Here is a 15,210-nt window from a genome sequence, read left to right as displayed (position 1 = left end):
ATTCATCGATAAAAGAGAACAAATCTATCTGTAAATTCATCTGTGATAAGCAATTTTCTGGTTGTGTACACCCTCTCCTCTCTTTGCAGCTATGTGTGTTGAATGGGTGAAGTGTCGTGTGAGTTAGGGTTAGAGGATGGCGGCTGGGAGTAAAGTAAGTGTGGTACGGGTGTTTTAGGGTTAGAGTTTGGTAAAAAAAATAAAAGGTAGTGATTTAAAATCAAATAAAATTATTTTTAAGAATATTAGTTAGTTATAAATTCACAAATTATTTTGAGTAAAGGACATTTTTGTCCTTGACCTTTTTTTTCGCAGACATTTTCGTCCTCAAGGAATGGAAAATACACTAAATCCCCTGACCCCTAAAAAACGTGGACATTTATGTCCTTCCGTTGAATTTAGCCGTTTGCACTGGACGGAAAAGGCTGAGCTGGCAGAGATGGCATTGAGGTGGCACATAACGGAGGCCAGGTGGCATGGAGCATTTCGTAACAGGACATATAAGTCCCTGGAGACGAAAACGACGCCATTTTTGAATCCTCCTCCATTCTTTCAAATTTCTCTACCCTTTTCTTCTTCCTTATTCCTTCTTCCCTTCCATTCTTCTTCCTCGGCCCTGCCTCCATCACCGCCGCACAGCCGTGCCTCCGTCAGCCACCATCAACGCCAGCGACCTCCTCCATCCTCTCTTTTCGTGTTTTCTTCCCTTTCTCACTCCCTTACTCCCATTAGTCTCTCTCTCTCTTCTTACCCTCCTTCCACCCACCGTTCGTCCGTGACAACCTTCTCGGCGACCCATTACCGCCGCGCCGCCGCCTCTTTGCAAAAATTAGTCTCAAATCTCGAGGGATTAGGGTTTTCCTCCGTGGTGCACGAAATTACAATCACACTTTTGCAACTCCGCACAACTAACCAGCAAGTGCACTGGATCATCCAAGTAATACCTTACGTGAGTAAGGATCGATCCCACGGAGATTGTCGGCTTGAAGCAAGCTATGGTTATCTTGTAACTCTTAGTCAGGATATCAATAATTCTCAGATTTAATTGTAAAAAGTAAAAGAACATGAAATAAATACTTGTTATGCAGTAATGAAGAATAGGTTGAGGCTTTGGAGATGCTTTGTCTTCTGAATCTCTGCTTTCCTACTATCTTCTTCTTCATGCATGCAAGGCTCCTTCCATGGCAAGCTTTAAGTTGGGCATCACCGTTGTCAATGGCTACTTCCCGTCCTCTCAGTGAAAATGTTCCAAATGCACTGTCACCGCACAGCTAATCATCTGTCGGTTCTCGATCATGTCGGAATAGGATTCATTGATCCTTTGGCGTCTGTCACTACGCCCAACATTCGCGAGATTGAAGCTCGTCACAGTCATCCCTTCCCAGATCCTACTCAGAATACCACAGACAAGGTTTAGACATTCCGGATCTCAGGAATGGCCGCCAATAATTCTAGCTTATACCACGAAGACTCTGATCTGAATCATGAGGCTAAGAGATATGCATTCAATCTAAGGTAGAACGGAGGTGGTTGTCAGGCACGCGTTCATAGGTGAGAATGATGATGAGTGTCACGGATCATCACATTCATCAGGTTGAAGTGCGAATGAATATCTTAGAATAGAAGCAAGCGTGATAGAATGGAAAACAGTAGTAAATGCATTAATTCATGAAGAACAGCAGAGCTCCTCACCCCCCCCCCAACAATGGGGTTTAGAGACTCATGCCATAGAGAATACAATATGAAATGTTTAAAGTGTCATGAGGTACAAAATGAATCACTAAAAGTAGCTTTTATAGTAAACTAGTGACCTAGGGTTACAGAAAATGAGTAAGCTAGGGTGTTTAGTGTAAAAATCTACTTCCGGGGCCCACTTGGTGTGTGCTTGGGCTGAGCATTGAATCTTTCATGTGTAGAGAATTTTCTTGGAGTTAAACGCCAGCTTTTGTGCCAGTTTGGGCGTTTAACTCCATTTTTTATGCCAGTTCTGGCGTTAAACACCAGAATTCTTGAGCTGACTTGGAACGCCTGTTTGGGCCATTAAATCTCGGGAAAAGTATGGACTATTATATATTACTGAAAAGCCCAGGATGTCTACTTTCCAACGCAATTGAGAGCGCGTCAATTGGACTTCTGTAGCTCCAGAAAATCCACTTTGAGTGCAGGGAGGTCAGAATCCAACAGCATCTGCAGTCCTTTTTCAGCCTCTGAATCAGATTTTTGCTCAGGTCCCTCAATTTCAGCCAGAAAATACTTGAAATCACAGAAAAACATACAAACTCATAGTAAAGTCAAGAAAAGTGAATTTTAAATAAAAACTAATAAAAATATAATAAAAACTAATTAAAATATACTAAAAACATACTAAAAACAATGCCAAAAAGCGTATAAATTATCCGCTCATCACTCCGCACGAACAATAATGAACAGTATTGGATCGGGATCCTCGAACCTCTGCATAAATGACACTCTCACTGACGACGAGCTTCGTTCGATCCTGGGGAAGCTGGAGAGCGAGAAGGACAAGGAGATCTTCGGGTTGGTGTGTAAGAGGTGGCTCCGATTGCAGAGCATCGAAAGGAAGAAGCTTGCGGTGCGTGCAGGTCCACACAGGCTTCGCAGAATGGCTGATAGATTCACGCGCTTGCTTGAATTGGACCTTGCCTAGTCCGTTTCGCGGTCGTTCTATCCCGGCGTCACCGATTCCGACCTCAACGTCATTGCCAATGGTTTCACATGCTTGAGGGTCCTCAATTTGCATAATTGTAAAAGTGAACTCTTTTTCCCTTTTTTTCCCATGTTGTTTTTGTTTGTTTTGCGAGAAAACCGTTGAAATTAACCTTTGGGATGTTGCTTTTCTTCTGATGGGGAGTGAAATTTTCAATGAGATTCACATGGAATGTTTTTTACCTTTTCAGTTGGTGAAGGCTGCAAGGGGTATTGCCGATTCGAATATGGGGTTTGCTTGCCAATTGTTGCAGTGCCAAAAGAGGGTGCATGCAGTTGGATTGGTATGAAGTGTGATCCCATCATGGAAAGGGATGCCAGAGGTGCTGTTGGTCAAATTATTCGCTATGAGAAAGCGGAAAGACCCATTAAAGTGAGTAGGGAAGCTCATTAACCTGCTAACTTCTGGGAAGTATTCTCAAGGTTCTTGCCTTTGATGGATAAATCTAACAGTAAAGTAGAAAGTTTCAAATCAAGTGCTAAGGTTCAGCCTGGTGAGAGGAAAGTGGGCTCCTATGATGTTGATTATAAAGTTTTCCAAAAAGCTATTGTTGGAGGTTTTGTGCCACCATTTCCATCATCAGAGGATGAATATGAAACCCATCTTCCTGCAAGAGAGAGTAGTTGGAGTGCCTTAAGGCGTAAAGTTTCCTCTTCTCATATGAAGGAGATTGTCACAGCCCCTAAGTCATCCCTTCCAAGGGTTTATCCCAAATCCATGATGTGTATTCATTCAACAAAAACTTCATCTCCATCCTCATCATCTATATCATCATCTTCGCCCTCATATATCTCTCCAGATTCTGTTTCTTCGCCCTCGTACATCTCACCTTGGAAGAAGAATGGAAGGAAAAAGGGACGAAAGAAGAAGAAAAGGGCAGAGAAATTCGAAAGATTGGGGGAGGAGACGAAACGGCGTCGTTTTTGTCTCCAGGGACTTATATGTCCTATTACGAAATGCTCCATGCCACCTGGCCTCCGTTACGTGCCACCTCAGCGCCATCTCTGCCAGTTCAACCTTTTCCGTCCAGTACAAACGGCTGAATTCAACGGAAGGACATAAATGTTCATGTTTTTCAGGGGTCAGGGGCTTTAATGTATTTTCCATTCCTTGAGGACGAAAATGTCCACGAAAAAAAAGGTCAAGGATGAAAATGTCCTTTACTCAATTATTTTTAAAAAAGTACTCTAATTTAAAATTAGAGATTGATGAGCGGATAATTTATACGCTTTTTGGCATTATTTTTAGATAGTTTTTAGTATGATTTAGTTAGTTTTTAGTATATTTTTATTAGTTTTTAAATAAAAATCACATTTCTGGACTTTACTATGAGTTTGTGTGTTTTTCTATGATTTCAGGTACTTTCTGGCTGAAATTGAAGGACTTGAGCAAAAATCTGATTCAGAGGCTGAAGAAGGACTGCAGATGCTGTTGGATTCTGACCTCCCTGCACTTAAAGTGGATTTTCTGGAGCTACAGAAACCCAAATGGCGCGCTCTCAATTGCGTTGGAAAGTAGAGATCCAGGGCTTTCCAATAATATATAATATTCTATACTTTACTCAAGTTTAGATGATGCAAACTGGCGTTCAACGCCAGCTTTCTGCCCTATTCTAGCGTTAAACGCCAAAAACAAGTTGTAAAGCAGAGTTAAACGCCAGAAACAAGTTACAAACTGGAGTTCAACTCCAAGGAAGTCCTCTACATGTGAAAGCTTCAATGCGCTATCCAAGCACACACCAAGTGGGCCCGAAAGTGGATTTCTGCATCATTTACTCATTTCTGTAAACCCTAATTACTAGTTTAGTATAAAAACTACTTTTAGTGATTTATTTCACATCTCTGGAACACATTATGTAACTTTTACATTCTGAGACCTCTTTGGGAGGCTGGCCACTCGGCCATGTCTACCCTATTTTCACTTATGTATTTTCAACAGTAGAGTTTCTACACACCATGGATTAAGGTGTGGAGCTCTGCTGTTCCTCATGAATTAATGCAAAGTACTATTATTTTTCTATTCAATTCAAGCCTATTTCTTCTCTAAGATATTCATTCACACACAAGAACATGATGAATGTGATGATTATGTGACGCTCATCATCATTCTCACTTATGAACGCGTGCCTGACAAACACTTCCGTTCTACATGCAAACAAGCTTGAATGCGTATCTCTTAGCCTCCTGATCTACGATTAGAGTCTTCGTGGTATAGGCTAGAATTATTGGCAACCATTCTTGAGATCCGGAAAGTCTAAACCTTGTCTGTGGTATTCCGAGCAGGATCTGGGAAGGGATGGCTGTGACGAGCTTCAAACTCGCGAGTGCTGGGCGTAGTGACAGACGCAAAAGGATTACTGAATCCTATTCCAGCATGATCGAGAACCGACAAATGATTAGCCGTGCGGTGACAGCGCATTTTGGACCATTTTCACTGAGAGGACGGGAAGTAGCCATTGACAACGGTGATGCCCAACATACAGCTTGCCATAGAAAGGAGTATGAAGGATTGGATGAAAGCAGTAGGAAAGCAGAGGTTCAGAAGGAATAAAAGCATCTCCATATGCTTATCTGAAATTCTCACCAATGAATTACATAAGTATTTCTATCCTATCTAAAGCACAACTCTCTGGAGAAAATCTGACAGAAATTTTCGAAAAAGAAGGAGACATGGCCGAACCCAACAACAATGCAAGAAAGATGCTTGGTGACTTTACTGCACCAAATTCTAACTTACATGGAAGAAGCATCTCAATCCCTGCCATTGGAGTGAACAATTTTGAGCTAAAGCCTCAATTAGTTTCTCTGATGCAACAGAATTGCAAGTTTTATGGACTTCCATCAGAAGATCCTTTTCTGTTCTTAACTGAATTCTTGCAAATCTGTGATACTGTTAAGACCAATGGGGTTGATCCTGAGGTCTACAGGCTTATGCTTTTCCCGTTTGCTGTAAGAGACAGAGCTAGAATATGGTTGGACTCTCAACCTAAAGATAGCCTGAACTCTTGGGATAAGCTGGTCACGGCTTTCTTAGCCAAGTTCTTTCCTCCTCAAAAGCTTAGCAAACTTAGAGTGGATGTTCAAACCTTCAAACAGAAAGAAGGTGAATCCCTCTATGAAGCTTGGGAGAGATACAAGCAACTGACCAAAAAGTGTTCTTCTTACATGCTTTCAGAATGGACCATCCTGGATATATTCTATGATGGTCTGTCTGAATTATCTAAGATGTCATTGGACAATTCTGCAGGTGGATCCATTCACCTAAAGAAAATGCCTGCAGAAGCTCAGAAACTCATTAACATGGTTACAAATAACCAGTTCATGTACACTTCTGAAAGGAATCCTGTGAGTAATGGGACACCTCAAAGGAAGGGAGTTCTTGAAATTGATACTCTGAATGCCATATTGGCTTAAAATAAAATATTGACTCAGCAAGTCAATATGATTTCTCAGAGTCTGAATGGTTGCAAGCTACATCCAACAGTACTCAAGAGGCATCTTCTGAACAAGAAGCTTATGATCCTGAGAACCCTGCAATAGCAGAGGTGAATTACATGGGTGAAGCCTATGGAAACACCTATAATCCCTCATGGAGAAATCATCCAAATTTCTCATGGAAGGATCAACAAAAGCCTCAACAAGGCTTTAATAATGGTGGAAGAAACAGGTTTAGCAATAGCAAGCCTTTTCCATCATCATCTCAACAACAGACAAAGAATTCTGAGCAGAATCCATCTAGCTTAGCAAATATAGTCTCTGATCTATCTAAGGCCACTCCAAGTTTCATGAATGAAATAAGGTCCTCCATTAGAAATTTGGAGGCACAAGTGGGCCAGCTGAGTAAAAGAGTCACTGAAACTCCTCCTAGTACTCTCCCAAGCAATACAGAAGAGAATCCAAAAAGAGAGTGCAAGGCCATAACCTTACTTGGTGTGGCCGAACCTACAAGAGAGGAGGGGGACGTGAATCCCAATGAGGAAGACCTCATGGGATGTCCTCTGAACACTAGAGTGTTCCTCAATGAGGATCTGAAGGAATCTGAGACTCATACAGAGACCATAGAGGTTCCATTCCACCTGCTTCTGCCCTTCATGAGCTCTGATGAGTATTCTTCCTCTGAAGAGGATGAAGACATTACTGAAGAGCAAGTTGCTAAGCACCTTGGTGCAATCATGAAGCTGAATGCCAAATTATTTAGTAATGAGACTTGGGAAGATGAACATCCCTTGCTCACCAATGAACTGAATGCATTGGATAGGCAGAAATTACCTCAAAAGAAACAGGATCCTGGTAAATTCTTAATACCCTGTACCATAGGCACCATGACCTTTGAGAAGGCTCTGTGTGACCTGGGGTCAGGCACTAACCTTATGCCACTCTCTGTAATGGAGAAACTTGGGATCTTTAAGGTGCAAGCTGCCAGAATCTCGTTAGAGATGGCAGACAACTCAAGAAAACAAGCTTATAGACTAGTAGAGGACGTGCTAGTAAAGGTTGAAGGCCTTTACATCCCTGCTGATTTCATAATCCTAGACACTGGGAAGGATGAGGATGAATCCATCATCCTTGGAAGACCCTTCCCAGCCACAGCAAAAGCTGTGATTGATGTGGACAGAGAAGAGTTGGTCCTTCAACTGAATGAGGACTACCTTGTATTTAAAACTCAAGGTTCTCCTTCTGTAACCATGGAGAGGAAGCATGAAAAGCTTCTCTCACTGCAGAGTCAACCAAAGCCCCCACAGTCAAACTCTAAGTTTGGTGTTGGGAGGTCCCAACAATGCTCTGAATATCTGTAAAACTCCATGAGAGCTCACTGTCAAGCTATTGACATTAAAGAAGCACTTGTTGGGAGGCAACCCAATGTTATTTAATGATATTTAATTATTTTCCATTGCTATTTTATGTTTTTATTAGGTTGATGATCATGTGAAGTCACAAAAACTACTGAAAAATCAAAAACAGAATGAAAAATAGTATTAAAAATAGCTCACCCTGGAGGAAGAGCTTATTGGCATTTAAACGCCAGTAAGAAGCATCAAACTGGCGTTTAACGCCAGAAAGAAGCATCAAGCTGGCGTTAAATGCCAGAAATAAGCACCAGACTGGCGTTTAACGCCAGAACAGAGCATGGAGTTGGCGTTTAACGCCAGAAACAAGCAGCAAGCTGACGTTTAACGCCATACATGCACTGCAAGGCCGTTTACACGCCTAATAGGAGCAGGGATGATACATCCTTGACCCTCAGGATCTGTGGATCCCACCTACCCCACCTCTCTCTCTCCCCCTATATCTCCTCCATTTTCTTCTTTTTCCCCTTCTTTCTTTCTTTTTTTGCTCAAGGACGAGCAAACCTTTTAAGTTTGGTGTGGTAAAAGCATTGCTTTTTGTTTTTTCATAACCATTTATGGCACCTAAGGCCAGAGAAACCTCTAGAAAGAGGAAAGGGAAGACAAAAGCTTCCACCTCCGAGTCATGAGAGATGGAGAGATTCATCTCAAGGGTCCATAGCTCAGTAGCAGAGCATTTGACTGCACAACAAGAGAGCCCACTCATGGACCTCAACAAGAGCATGAGGAATTCCCTCACCAAGAAATTCCTGAGATACCTCAAGGGATACATTTTCCTCCACACAACTATTGGGAGCAACTAAGGATAGGAGCACCAAAATCACTAGGGATGAAGCAACAAAGGCAAGGAAGAGACATAGAGGAGCTCAAGAGCACCATTGGTTCTTCAAGAAGAGGAGGACGCCACCCTCACTAAGGTGGACCACCATTTGAATCCACCTGACTGAGATTTACAAGGTGACCATAGCTTGCTTCAAGCCGACAATCTCCGTGGGATCGACCCTTACTCACGTAAGGTTTATTACTTGGACGACCCAGTGCACTTGCTGGTTAGTTGTGCGAAGTTGTGACAAAGAACTAAGATTATGAACGTGCATATTAAGTTTTTGGTGCCGTTACCAAGGAAGGAACGATCACGATTTCGTGCACCAAGTTTTTGGCGCCGTTGTCGGGGATTGTTCGAGTTTGGACAACTGACGGTTTGTCTTGTTGCTCAGATTAGGTAATTTTATTTTATTTTTAAGCTTTTTATTTCTTATTTTCGAAAAATACAAAAAAAAATTTAATAAAATCATAAAAACCAAAAATTTGATGTTTCTTGTTTGAGTCTAGTGTCACTTATTAAGTTTGGCGTCAATTGCATGTCTTTATTCTTCTTGCATTTTTCGAAAGTGTGTTCATGTGTTCTTCATGATCTTCAAGTTGTTCTTGATGATTTTTCTTTGCTTGATCTTTGATTTTTATGTTTTGTATCTTTTCTTGTTTTTCATATGCATTTTCAATTTGTTAGTGTCTCAACATTAAAAATTTTTAAGTTTGGTGTCTTGCATGTTTTTCTTTTTCTTAAAAATTTTTCAAAAATAAGTTCTTGGTGTTCATCTTGACATTCAAAATATTCTTGGTCTTCATCTTGACATTCACAGTGTTCTTGCATGCATTGTGTGTTTTGATTTATAATTTTCATGTTTTGAGTCTTTTTGTTGTTTTTCTCTCTCCTTATTAAAACTTCAAAAATCAAAAAAATATTTTTCCTTTATTCTCTCATAAATTTTCGAAATTTTGAGTTGACTTTTTCAAAAGTTTTTGAAATTTAATTGTTTCTTATGAGTCAAGTCAAATTTTCAATTTAAAAATTCTATCTTTTTCAAATCTTTTTCAAAAATCAAATCTTTTTCAATTTTTTTTATATATTTTTGAAAATTTTTAAGATTAATTTTCAAAATCTTTTTCTTATTTCTATTTGATATTTTCGAAATTAATGCTAACAATTAATGTGATTGATTCAAAAATTTTTAGTTTGTTACTTGCCTAGTAAGAAAGGTTCAATCTTTAAATTTTAAAATCATATCTTTTTGTTTCTTGTTAGTCAAGTAATCAACTTCAATTTTCAAAATCAAATCTTTTTAAATTCAAATCTTTTTCAAAATGATTTTCAATCATATCTTTTTCAATATCAATCACATCTCTTTCAAAATCAAATTCGAAATCTTTTCTAACCTCTTATCTTTTCAAAATTGATTTTCAAATCTTTTTCCAATTAAACCTTATCTTGTTTGATTCTTATCTTTTTCAAAACCACCTAACTAATTTTTCCTCTCTAATTTTCGAAAATCACTAACCTCTTTTTCAAAATTCCTTTTTAATTAACTATTTGTTTTAAATTCTAATTTAATTTAATTTCATTTTTCTTTTTAAAACTTTTGAATTTTAACTTCAAATAAATTAAAAACAAAAATATTTTTATTTTATTTTATTTTATTTTTGAATTCTTCCCTCTCTCATCTCCTTCTATTTTTCTTTTTTTTTTCATCCATCACCTCTCTTAAATGAAAAATGTTTTAATTACAAAAGAACAAGAAGTACATGATTTCGAATTCATCCTTGAAATTAGTTTAATTATTTTGATGTGGTGACAATACTTTTTGCTTTCTGAATGAATGCTTGAACAGTGCATATGTCTTTTGAATTTGTTGTTTATGAATGTTAAATTTGTTGGTTCTTGAAAGAATGATGAAAAAGGAGAAATGTTATTTGATAATCTGAAAAATCATAAAATTGATTCTTGAAGCAAGAGAAAGCAGTGAATACAAAAGCTTGCGAAAAAAAAAAAAGAAAATTGGCGAAAAATAAAATAAAATGAAATAAAATAAAGAAAAAGAAAAAGAAAGCAGAAAAAGCCAATAGCTCTTTAAACCAAAAGGCAAGGGTAATAAAAAATGATCCAAGGCTTTGAGCATTAATGGATAGGAGGGCCCAAAGGAATAAAATACTGGCCTAAGCGGCTAAACCAAGCTATCCCTAACCATGTGCTTGTGGCGTGAAGGTGTCAAGTGAAAAGCTTGAGACTGAGCGGTTAAAGTCGAGGTCCAAAGCAAAAACTGAGTGTGCTTAAGAACCCTGGACACCTCTAATTGGGTACTCTAGCAAAGCTGAGTCACAATATGAAAAGGTTCACCCAGTTATGTGTATGTGGCATTTATATATTCGGTGGTAATACTGGAAAACAAAGTGCTTAGGGCCACGGCCAAGACTCATAAAGTAACTGTGTTCAAGAATCAACATACTGAACTAGGAGAATCAATAACACTATCTAAATTCTAAGTTTCTATAGATGCCAATCATTCTGAACTTCAATGGATAAAGTGAGATGCCAAAACTGTTCAGAGGCAAAAAGCTACTAGTCCCGCTCATCTGATTGGAGCTAAGTTTCATTGATATTTTGGAATTTATAGTATATTCTCTTCTTTTTATCCTATTTGATTTTTATTTTCTTGGGGACAAGCAACAATTTAAGTTTGGTGTTGTGATGAGCGGATAATTTATACGCTTTTTGTCATTATTTTTAGATAGTTTTTAGTATAATTTAGTTAGTTTTTAGTATATATTTATTAGTTTTCAAATAAAAATCACATTTCTAGACTTTACTATGAGTTTGTGCGTTTTTCTGTGATTTCAGGTATTTTCTGGCTGAAATTGAAGGACTTGAGCAAAAATCTGATTCAGAGGCTGAAGAAGGACTGCAGATGCTGTTGGATTCTGACCTCCCTGCACTCAAAGTGGATTTTCTGGAGATACAGAAACCAAAATGGAGCGCTCTCAATTGTGTTAGAAAGTAGACATCCAGGGCTTTCCAGCAATATATAATAGTCCATACTTTGCCAAACTTTAGAGGATGCAAACTGGCGTTCAACGCCAGCTTTCTGCCCTATTCTGGCGTTAAACGCCAGAAACAAGTTGCAAAGTAGAGTTAAATGCCAGAAACAAGTTACAAACTGGCGTTCAACTCCAAGGAAGACCTCTACACGTGAAAGCTTCAATGCTCAGCTCAAGCACACACCAAGTGGGCCCGGAAGTGGATTTCTGCATCATTTACTCATTTTTGTAAACCCTAGTTACTAGTTTAGTATAAAAACTACTTTTGGTGATTTATTTCACATCTCTGGAACACATTATGTAACTTTTACGTTATGAGACCTCCATGGGAGGCTGGCCATTTGGCCATGTCTACCCTATTTTCACTTATGTATTTTTAACGGTAGAGTTTCTACACACCATAGATTAAGGTGTGGAGCTCTGCTGTTCCTCATAAATTAATGCAAAGTACTATTGTTTTTCTATTCAATTCAAGCCTATTTCTTCTCTAAGATATTCATTTGCGCACAAGAACATGATGAATGTGATGATTATGTGACGCTTATCATCATTCTCACTTATGAACGCGTGCCTGACAAACACTTCCGTTCTACATGCAAACAAGCTTGAATGTGTATCTCTTAGCCTCCTGATCTACAATCAGAGTCTTCGTGGTATAGGCTAGAATTATTGGCGGCCATTCTTGAGATCCGGAAATTCTAAACCTTGTCTGTGGTATTCCGAGTAGGATCTGGGAAGGGATGGCTGTGACGAGCTTCAAACTCTCGAGTGTTGGGCGTAGTGACAGATGCAAAAGGATTACTGAATCCTATTCCAGCATGATCGAGAACCGACAGATGATTAGCCGTGCGGTGACAGCACATTTTGGACCATTTTCACTGAGACGACGGGAAGTAGCCATTGACAACGGTGATGCCCAACATACAGCTTGCCATAGAAAGGAGTATGAAGGATTGGATGAAAGCAGTAGGAAAGCAGAGGTTCAGAAGGAATAAAAGCATCTCCATACGCTTATCTGAAATTCTCACCAATGAATTACATAAGTATTTCTATCCAATTTTATATTTTAATTATATTTTAATTATTAAAACTCTATAACCATTTGAATCCGCCTGACTGAGATTTACAAGGTAACCATAGCTTGCTTTAAGCCAACAATCTCTGTGGGATCGACCCTTACTCACGTAAGGTTTATTACTTGGACGACCCAGTGCACTTGCTGGTTAGTTGTGCGAAGTTGTGACAAAGAACTAAGATTATGAACGTACGTATTAAGTTTTTGGAGCCGTTACCAAGGAAGGAACGATCACGATTTCGTACACCAGGGATAAATCAATTAATTTTTTGTTAGTTTATAAAATTGAACTAAATTTCGATTATTCAAATTAAATTAATAAATTCTCACTATTTTTTAATTGCTAAAATTTTAGATTTTAAATAAAAAATATCCAATTATTAAAATTTATGAGTTAAAAATAATTTTAAACTCAAAGTATCATCAATTTGACTTAAATATTTTTAGTGAAATAATTTTTTGAATTTAAAATTCTAAACAAATATAATAAATAATAATTAACAATTTTTATAAATAAAAACAATAAATTTAGCTAATGTATTTGAAAAAGGTAATAGAAAAATAAAAATAAAAATTAAAGTGCCTTGATAATTCATAAACAACAATGAAAGTAGAGAAGATTTTTTCGTCGACTTCTCTAAATTCCAACAAGCTAAGGAAAATGATAACACCTCAGGAAGTTCCTCAAAGGACCGTACAATAACAACTCCAATTCCTCCACAGCTGCTATAGACTCTGACTCCATTTTCATCGATGAATTGTCCGTCTCCTTATAAGTATCCGAGCAATAATTTTTTTTCTCTTGCTTTTTTTTATTTCATGTTATAATTAATTTTTCGAAAAAATTTTCAAGAATATTTAAGATTTTTTTTTCTAAAATAAAATAAATAATTTACCACTAACTTTACCATTCCGGTCTTCCCAATCTTTTGGTTTAACTCTTTAATCAACACAACGACCTGATATTAATTATATTGTACGTATAGTTGTTGTATTTAATAATTAGTACTATTAATTATTTATCGGTTCATATACCATCACACTATTAATCAAACACAACGACCTCATACGCAGACGGCTCTCCTACGGTATAATAAAAGCATGGCCCGGGCAAGAACTACTCTGATTCAGGATATAAATGTAAGTGAGATATACATATACTATCATATTTCCAATCCTAAGGTAGGTTTGTTTTAAGGTACTGAAACAGAGATTGAAAGAGTGAGACTTAGTATCGTATTTGTTAATTTAGAGACTAATACTAAAATTTATGTCTTTATCTCTAAAATTTTAATATTTCAGTACTTCCAAAAAGTAGGGACACAGGAGACTGAAATTTTTAGAGATGGACACTGAAACTTTAATAACATTTTATACCTAAAATACTTTTATTTCAATTAATTAATTCTAATTTTACCCTTTGTGCAAATTAAATTAGAGTTTCATTCTTATTTCAATTTCTGTCTCCCATTTTGCACGAAACAGAATACTGAAATTTATTTCAATCTCTGTCTCTTAGCCTCTGTCTCTTAGTCTCAGTCTTTCCGTCTCTATCTCTCCACCAAACGCTACCTAATATAACAAGGAGTGTATACAATGATGCCACATATATATGTTAAGAATTGTGTTATTCAGTTATAAAACATGTCTATCAAATTTGTATTATTAAAATAAAAAAATATGATACTTAACTATAAAAATTATACTATTCAAATAAAAAGTTTTTTATTTGAGTAAAAATGTGTTATTAAATAATGAAATAATGCTATTTAACTAAAACAACCTGTTCTTCGAATAAAAATTAAGAAAGAAATTAAAAAGGAGAGTATTTCATGGGAAGAAAAAAACTTACAAGAGATAATTGGAGAAAAGTCTCTCTCTATTACATACCGAAAACGGCCAATCGGAAAAATGTGTGGGTAACAATAATTAACAGGATTTTTTTAATATAAATTAAAAAAATATTATTTTCCTAAAAAAATAAGAATTTAATTTACTAAATACGATTTTTTTTTTTGCATTTCGGGTGAGTTTGCCACACCTCGATGAATCTTATTTTTTTTATAAGGTTTGCCGCACTTTTGATAAACTTCATTTCGAATCCTCCATAAATATGTGGCTGAGAACGATTCTTAATACTAATAGCCTTTCTTCTCTTTATTATTAATCTTCTTATTTATTCTCTACAATGTCTGAAATTCAGTTATTATCTATTCATTATGATGGTAAAATAGTATAAGATGAAAAAAGGTCTATCATATTTAGATCTGCTCAACCGGTAATTACATGCAACATAGGACCTGTTTACAATAGTCTAACAACGTTGAAGAATTTGTTATTGCATTTTATTGGCTAACAACACATGAAAAGAGTGAAAAAATTTTATTACAAATATCCATTAGAAAGTAGATAACGCTTTGTTTTATAAAAGGTATATCAAATTATAGTTGTGATTGTTATTTTTGTATTATTTTTATTAGAGTTTAGATTTTGATAATATTTTTAGTGAAAAAAATTTACTACAAATAACCGTCGAAAATAAATAATGCTTTGTTTTATCTGTATCACATTTGTACATGTAGCGTGTAACGTTTTTATTTCGTTTACAGTAGTATAAACGAAATACGTATAGTATTAATTTGTTTATTAATTCGTTTACATTATAAACAAAATAAGACATAAGATGTT

This window comes from Arachis ipaensis, chromosome B02 (assembly GCF_000816755.2).
Source record: "Arachis ipaensis cultivar K30076 chromosome B02, Araip1.1, whole genome shotgun sequence".
NCBI lineage: Eukaryota > Viridiplantae > Streptophyta > Magnoliopsida > Fabales > Fabaceae > Arachis > Arachis ipaensis.
This window is presented reverse-complemented; position numbering follows the sequence as displayed.